At 41.3% G+C, this 9,391-nt stretch overlaps 1 protein-coding gene across 3 annotated transcripts in view; it reads right to left on the bottom strand.

The window, feature by feature from the left end:
* LOC308086042 (nesprin-2) overlaps positions 1 to 9,057 on the bottom strand; it is an 87,454-nt gene extending 78,397 nt beyond the window's left edge. For all 3 annotated transcript variants that reach the window (XR_013933219.1, XM_080429366.1, XM_080429367.1), the window contains exon 1: positions 8,875 to 9,057. The gene's annotated coding sequence lies outside the window, so the exon portion shown is untranslated. The remainder of the gene's footprint in view (positions 1 to 8,874) is intronic.
* Positions 9,058 to 9,391: the final 334 nt, after the last annotated feature.

The following is a 9,391-nucleotide window of genomic DNA, read 5'->3' on the forward strand; positions in this document are numbered from 1 at the left end:
GACGCACACCTCAGCATTCCATCTCCCAGGGGTCTATTGGCTTGTAACAGAGATTAACCCCTGCGCTCTCGGCTGATAACGACAATTAACCTCTCCGACCTACTTACTTGCAACAGTTTTACTTATTAGTTTTTTATATTTTACTAGTATTTTACTTACAGTGCGAGATCAATAGTCTTTTGTTGGCAGTATAGCCAAATCCAAGTCACTCATCTTTGCTGTGAACAAAACAAAAGCAATTCAGCCTTTTTTCACATGCATGCATGGCATGCACTGCATTGCAATTATGTTTACAGTCCAATAAATTGTCTTTTGTTCAAATGGCAATGTAACCAGGTGTGAAAAGGTCTCTACAAAATAGCCTTTCTTTCACATCTTAAGTTGAGAATGAGACAACACAAGTAACAAGCAGTTAAAAAAACGTCTAACTAATTCGACAGAGAAATGGCTTAGCTGCCCACGTTAATTTCAACACTCAAAAACTTCAATCAATGTATGAGATGCACATGATTACACTGGCAGCAGTAGCGCGCCATAATAGCTTTTAGGAAATAAGACATATTTCATATATGGCCATATAAAAATCTGCCCTTGTGCCACAGTTGGCCTCCGGGCCAGACTTTTTGGACTGTCTAATATAGGCTAAATGAGTGGTTCCAAAACGGTGTGCCAATAGGCACAGTGGTGAGACAAGTCCAAGTGTGGTCAACGTTTCAATCACATCTTCATCCTGGTGAAAATCCAGATGTGATCGACTTCGAAACTATACTTGCAATAAACAGTGGGAGAATATTTGTGTGCAGACTGTTCATCGTATCGTATCGTTCTCGCTTAACCCAAGAGCTGGATGTATAACCAGCTCTAAGGAGCCTACGCGAGAGCGAGAGAGAGCGAGAGCGAGCAAGCCTGTGTGTGTGTGTGTGTGTGTGTGTGTGTGTGTGTGTGTGTGTGTGTGTGTGTGTGTGTGTGTGTGTGTGTGTGTGTGTGTGTGTGTGTGTGTGTGTGTGTGTGTGTGTGTGTGTGTGTGTGTGTGTTAGAAGAGCGTGTGAATGAGGAACATAAACTAGAGTGAGTGACAGACATAAAGAAAAAGAGAACGCTGGTTCACAAAGACAGAGCACATAAGAAGGACAGGGGAGGACAAAGGCCACAGTGGAGCTGGACCAGAACATTGTCACAGAGCTGGGAGTTGAACTGCCAGTGGCCTGGGAACAGTCCCCAAGGACATTCCACCCAACGTCCAGTCAGTCTGAATAGAAACATTGCACAATATAAAAACATGTCTGACGCAGCACTTCACTAAATTCACAATGGGAGGCACATTTTGTGTGACTATTAGCCACTTTTAACCCTAGCATCCCAAGTTTGCCCATGTCATTATAGGCATAATGTTGGGCTAATTTCTCAAATAGCACAATGGGAGACCCATTTTGTGTGACTATTAACCACTAATAACCATGGTATCCCAGTGTTGGCCATGTCATTATAGGCAACATTTGGGGCTATTTAAAAAAAGTAGCCGATCTACAAGCTCACAATGCTAATGCTGCTAACCCTACCGTAGGATCAAGGGCAAGGCCACCAGATTTCTGACCAGCTTCCATCAGACTGCTGAACAAGGCCTGAGCTGCCTGTCACCAGGCTGGCTTGTCAACTGGAACACTTCACTTGAAACAGACTGTTTGTTTCTCCCTTCACGTGGATCTGTTCCTCAATGCAGAGATTGCAGACTTATTTCCCTGTGGACCTGCCATGTGGATTTTATTCTACCTGTGAAGTTTCTACCCTGTTTGTTTATTTTTTTTTGCACCTTATGTCTTATCTCATGCACATACCTGCCGCTAAGTGGACCGACCAATGAGTCACCACTTTCACACCATGTTTAACGTCGTGTACTACTGTATCTGTTGGTCTTATGCTATGTTGGTGTATGTGCATGTAGATTCTTCTTGATTTCTCTGTCCTCTTTAAGACAAGCTTCTTTAATGTTTGATTTTTCTCCCTGCTCTCCCTTTCACTGTCCCCTCTCCTTGTTCTTTTCCCTTTCTGAAAAACAACTTGCGCAAAATCAAATTTCGCTCACTTCTTTACACCTGTAAACCAGTGATGTGACCAAGGGGGCCGATACTGTGGGTGTCTCGGAGCTAAAGCCCCTAGGAGAAATGAAGAGCACCCATCACAAACTCATCACAAAGAAAAAGATAAAACCTCCGACATCTACACTTCATGGAGTACATTTTTTTGTACCAAATTAACCGAAATAACCGCATAATAGTAATAACCAAAAAGTAACAAACCCGGAAAAAAACGACCAGTAGTGCGCACATAAATCGGTGCCCCTGGATGTGACAATACAGTTGATTCTTGATGTGACACGTTGTGAGCTTGTAGATGCACTATTTCCTTTTTTTAAATACGTTTCTTTTTGTGGTTACAGTAAGTGGATCTGGGAGACATGACACTATATATTAAATAAAATAATATTGCTCCGTTGAAACTTTGTCCTTTGTCAGAACACCTTGTGACCCACTTTTGGGTCCTAACCCACTGATTGGGAAACACGCTGCTCAATACATTTCTGCAAACCTATTGCAATCAGAGTAAATTAAAAAAAAATTGCCCTACAATTTGACATAATGCCAAATCATATGCCTGTGATCAAATACTAAATAAAATAAAGGTTTTCTAATTGCGTTCCTCTGCTCTGAACACTGAATGAATGAATGAACACAGTCACGAGTATGAAATACATAACCAATCACCACATTATATCATAACACTACATTACCTGTAACCTTAGAATAAAACTGAAATAAAGATTCTTTAACAACATGCCTCTAGCCACAGACAGCCTGGAATAAGAAGCAAGCCTCTCTGATCGTATACCGTACAATCCAAGATATTGCAAGTGGGCCCCCAAATAATTGACACAGTACTTTCAATGATAATATAACATACAGTGATATTCAAAAACACACAAAAAATGTCATGTTTCTTTAAAACCTTGAAATGTTTTCTTTCATCGCGATAGGAAGAGTAAAAATAGGAAGAGTGCCATAATTAATTAATAATTAAGTCAGCGCCAGCTTTTTTGAGCATTTTTACTAACCTTTCAAGAGCCACAGAATATTTTGCTCCAGGACGATCGGCACACCAAGTGTCACAAAAGACGGAGGAGTGTCTCTGCTTCCATCAGGTGAAAAAAGCGCGTCACCCTCCGTTCTTTAGTTATTGGCTGTTGAATATAGCTTGTTCTCGCAAAAACGCAGAAAAAAACAAGAAAGTAAAAAAATATATATATTCTAAATCCTATAACATTAGATCGGACGGAGCTGGGTTTGTAGTGATCACGTTATTTCTGGGTATACTCTTCTCCAGAAGTCATAGGATCACTCATAGGTTGGCGAACAACGGCATCTAGCTGAAACACTGAAAACACAGTTTTGACGTGTTACACGTCATTGGCACTCTGGGCTTTGGAAAAAATGTACGTGTTACACGTCATTGGCACTGAATGAGAGTACACCACGTTATTTTCATTGATTCCAAGACGCAACATCGATTGATTGATCATTAACTCTCTCACTGCCAGACTTATTTCTGGCCGCGTTTGCCCACTGCCAGATTTTCTTACCCTTTTCAAGTAGTCACAGAATATTTATCTCCAGTATGATCGATCCCCTGATGGTTGCTAATCACTGAGGGTTATACTGTGTGGTTTCACAAATGTCAACGAGGTCATCGCGACCTCGTTGACATTAATTGTCTGCCTTTGAAAATAGCATGGTCTGGACCAAACTTTTTTTTCCCGGCAGCCAGGGTATTCAGAAAAATACTAGTGATAACTCGTTCTTGGTAGCCAGAGAGTTAAAAAAAAAACATGCTCTGAAAATCCACTAGGCCCAATTTCCATACTGGGATCAATAAAGGTACACACCATTTTTGTGTATTTGGGGAATTTTGTGTATTCGTTTTCAATTAAGCACTTTCCAGGTGTATGAAATACTGTATTCTGTGCAAATATGAGGATTGACTTCACTGATTCAAGCAAAACAGGATTTCTGTGTTGTGTGATCACTTTCTCAAGTAATTTTTCCTGTGTGCATTTAGGATTTTAATAGGATAAATAAAAACTACAGAATGCAGTAGTGGACAGTCGATACAGACCCTGGGCCCTAATTTGCACGGGGTCTTATGCCTTATGACTAATCCTAAAATAGTAATGTATTTTCTAAAATAGTGAAAACAGCTGTACATTGGCTATTTTAGATATTTTTAAAATAAAAAATGCCTAATAAGATTAGTCATAAGGAATAGGACGCAGTGCAAAATAGGGCCCTCTGACTTTTAAATGTTATAGTCCCACCGAGATCTTTAAAATAAAATATTATGTTTGTAATGCCAGAGTTCCTTCCTTCCTGCCAGTTAATACATATAAATACAATATTCTCTCTCTTTAAATGGCCTTCTCTTTTTGTCTTTTGTAGCAAAAATAATGTTGCAGGAAACTTGTCTCACACACAGGTGATATTTATTTTTCAAATTACAACATTTCCTGCCGTATCGACACAGTAGCCTCTGTATCGATACGGGTATCGTCATGGAATACGATACTATATACTGCTGTATCGATTTCCTTTTAGCACAGCCCTATCGTCCAGCGCTACAGTTAAGTGATGTGGATAGGCCCTGAGTAGCCAAGCTTGGGCCTGTAGTGAGAACCAGCCCAAACTCCATTTGGCTGTACAGAAACCAGGCTAGTTCACTGTAGCCCTGTATTGAAATCTGTATATCTGTGTATGATTCTTCAGTTAGGGTTTTATCGGCATCTGGTGGGATGCTACCCGTTGAGAAACAGATGGGTAATAGCATCTATAAACTATAATGACGCAGTGTGTTTCACAGCACATTATGTACTGTTACAGCTACCCGGGGTGACATTAGAGACCCCACGTGTTATGCAGAGAATGATTTTCTATATGCTAAAGGCGTTTTTCTTTGGGTGCTTTTGACAGCCTCCTGTGAAGAGAAACCTGTGCGTTGCTGCGTGGGGACAGGTAGATGGCATGTTGAATAGGAACCGCAGCCTGATGGATAAGAAGGGCCATTTGTGGAATCCTGAATTGCGTGTATAAAGGGGCCATAAATGTCTTCTTCAGCACAGATATCTCTTCTCTTTACTGCTCCTTTCATGCCGTTTACTATTCTGTTCTTTCATCCTTGTTTTTCTATGCTGTCCATTTGCAGTCTGGCAATTCTCTCTATTCCTCCTTTCCCACGGATCACACTGCTTCATCTCTCTCTCCAAAACGATTAAGGGATTTGTCGGCTGAAATGACGACAATGTGATACAAACACATGCACGCACGCACGCACGCACGCACGCACGCACGCACGCACGCACGCACGCACACACACACACACACACACACACACACACACACACACACACACACACACACACACACACACACACACACACACACACACACACACACACACACACACACACACACACACACACACACACACACACACACACACACACACACCTCCAATGAAGTACATTTGCAGCACTACTTTCAAGTGTTTAGACAATATTGTACTGTTTATCAGCAGCTGTCAGGCCCCACTAAACTGGCTTCAGCCTGAAGGCATTTTTATTTGTATGGATCAACGATTCTCATGCATTTCCTCCCCGCCAAAAAAACATTTCCCAATGAGAAAAGTACTGGGCCAGATTAAGATATTAATTATAGTTTACAGTTTTCTTTTTTCCTTCAATACAATACAGCATAACTTGTCCTTGACAGAAACAGAAAACAGAAAACCATAAACAGCCATCACTGTTGAGTGAGCATCCTAGATTACTCAACAGTGAGTGCTGTGCTAATATTACACTTATTACTAATTTAGAGTAATATAACACAGCTTTAAGTTGTATAAGAGAGGCTGACCTAGTGAAAGAGATATAGGTTATAGTGAAACTGTAGTCGCAGCCGTTTGACACAGAACTGTCACTACAGGCTCTGGTGTGGTTCACCTGAAGGCAAGAAGACGTTCAAATAATTCTTAGTGAAACCATACCCTTTGCAGCCGAGTAGGCCGGCTCAATGCTTCTCATTGTTCGGCTCAAAGAAAGCAGATATTCGCTTCATAGAAATGCCTAACGTATGCACCGATAATAGCAGATCTACAAGCTCACAATGCGTCGCGGATGCGACGCATTGTGAGTTTGTAGATCAGCTATTTTACGGCACACGACACCGTTATACGGAGAAAGGCTTAACAGTCCATACATTACAGCGGTAACGTCACATGCACCCTGTCAACGGTATAGCTCCAGGCACGAGAACCTGTCGTAATTTGCACGAGACTTGGCTCGGGTCCAAGTATCTGCACATAATCTTTTTAACTACAGTATGCCTAATCGCTCTTAAGCTGTGTAAGCAAATACTGCGTCTGTGTACTTTACACCTTATCGCATTATCTATATATGCCCAGCATTGTTTGTACCACATTCAGTCCCGCCTCGTGTTGCTTACTTCTGTGTCCGTGATGACTCATATCTCCCGACCACACAATGTGGCTTGTGCAAATGTAAATATTCTGCGTGTGTGTGTGTGTTTAATAAACGTCATAACGTGTGACACTACCTTGTTGTCATCTTGTTCTCCAACTGTACTCAAGTACAAGTCTGAGGTTCTCGAACTAGTCAATTTGTCAATACTTTATACTTCTACTCCACTGCCTCCAACTCAGAGGCAGGTATTGTACTTTTTACTCCACTACAATTATTTGAAAACTTCAGTTACTACTAAATTTGTAGATTTAGATTATTATTACAAAACATAGTAATAATTAATATAATAACTAGACCATACCCATGGGGGGATATGCACACAAAAACGCTAATAAACAGCTGAGAAAACAGGCTTTGCTGTTAGGTGCACATGGTAATGGTCAATGGCTGTGTGCAAATTCAGATCAATTGCTCCAGGCACTGAGGAGAAAGGGGCAGAACAATTTTGGCCTCACCACTACACCATGCACCCATGCACTACAGAGGTTTGTCAAATTATAGGAGGATGAGTAACCAATTAAGCCCCATTTTATAATTCACCTATTCGAAAATAGACTTATACAGTACAAGGGTTTTATCAAATATTTACTACTTACTTTGGTCCTGAAGGTATATTTTGATGTCAATACTTTTGTACTTTTACTCAAGAAAAAGTATTTCTACATTGTGATATTTCTACTTTTACTTAAGTATTTTTCCACCACTGCTTGCTACAGAAGAGTAATTCAACTAAATGTCCAGTCACCAGAGGAGAGCATATATAGGATCAGAGGATTACTACATTACAACAGAACCAAACTGACCATGCAGTAAACTCCTGATAACGGGATCAATTTCCGGCACATCCCCCCTAGAACTGGTGCAGATCCAAACTGTAAAACAGAAGGTTGAAAAGGAAGGCTCTTGAAGATACACAGCAGCACTCCTGACCCTGGACAGGTCATGCAGGGCAGTCAAACACTACGACTACACCAGCAGTTACCAATGAGTCTGTACTCATTGGTGTAGCTGAATCACGAGGTTCCAAGCTGGTTCGATCCCCGGCGCCTCCTGGCTTGGTACTGCTGGTGTGTCCTTCAGTTGAATTTCAGTTGTCATAGCAACCCATTACGGATAAACAGGTAAAGGTAGAGAGCAAGTTCAGAATTGTCCCAAGTATAGTGGCGTAACACTAATTTCATTTTAGATTTTAGATTGAGCTAAAAAGCATTATTTTATACTTTGGCTATAAAAAAATGGCAGATATACAAGCTCATAGCGCACCACTTTGTGCCGCGCTACAAGCTTGTAGATCTGCCTTTTTTTTTATCGTGACGATTTGTCAATCTTTGAATATATATATATTATTTTAAAGCAAACATTTTTAACTCTTAACTTAGATAGGGTCGGCGGCCAAATACATATAATTTTTGGGGTCCTTCACATGAAAAAGCTTGAGAACCACTGATATAGAAACATGTTTTTCAGAAAACTGTTAGGATTTAAAAGACATTTGTAGAAGCAGCCTCAGGTCATAAAGGGTTAAAGAACAAAGGCCCTTTAACATCAGACCTGGCCCTCTGTGCACCTTGGCAGGTCAAATATAGGCTACCCTTTTTTATTTTAACAGAACCAGTGATCAAAATCAACAGATGTTCTGTTGGGTAGGAATTAAAATCAGCATCCTCGATTGACCCATCTGTCATGAAACATGATGCTACAGCACTGATAAGTGCATAAAGGAGTTATACAGTAGGCCTCATCTGTATGAATAGACCACACACACACACACACACACACACACACACACACACACACACACACACACACACACACACACACACACACACACACACACACACACACACACACACACACACACACACACACACACACACACACACACACACACACACACACACACACACACACACACACACACGTCCAAACTCATACCTTGAGGCCAGGACATATGATACATACATAACGCTGAGTGAATGACTCATTTACTAACACACACACAAAGCAGGCAGACACAGGCAAACCGGTTCTGTTGAAACCAAGTACTACATAAAATTATACCTTGTCTCTCCGACCCTCCCACCACAACACCAAAATACTTACTGTACAATAACACTGCGTGTAGTATTATTTAGGACTGTTCTTTACAACGATTCAGGTTTCAGATTAAATGCATACAAACACAGCCAACAAAGCTCTGCAAGCAAGAGCACAAAACGCACGGTTTGAATAAACTGCGTGCCAACACGATTATCAATACATATTTTGCACAGACAAAAAAAGCACTTTACCTTGTTGTAGTTGAGCTTCACACAAACATAAACAGGGTCCTCAGGTGGGTGAAAACATGGGTCGTTAAGTTAAATAGGCTACCGGCCTGCAGATAATAATAATAAACAGACCCTTCTTCAACGCAATTCTAAAAACATGAGCTATTCACTTTGAAGCGCCGTGCAGTTCACCTGCGCTAGAGAGCCGAACGCAACAGGTAACAAGACCTGTGCCTCAGGTAGTTCTAAAGACACGCCCATTTGAAGTGCACGCACACACACGCACGTGTGCGTGCACTTCAAAGGGGCGTGGCTTTAATGTACCTGCCTGCCCTGCAGCACAGAGGTACAGTAGCTGCGTCACTCACCTGAGCTGAACATACAACAGCCACTGGTGCGTGGGTGGGGTGGGTGGCATTCATTCACCCGTGACTAGTTTCACAGTATTGTGTTCCATCTTATGTTTCCTTGGTTTATTTACTGAGACAGATTTAGAGGAGTGGACAGAGTTCAGATAAAGGCCTACCTCACATTTTGT

The sequence above is a fragment of the Gymnoscopelus braueri genome, assembly GCF_963280865.1.
Source record: "Gymnoscopelus braueri genome assembly, chromosome: 5".
Classification (NCBI taxonomy): domain Eukaryota; kingdom Metazoa; phylum Chordata; class Actinopteri; order Myctophiformes; family Myctophidae; genus Gymnoscopelus; species Gymnoscopelus braueri.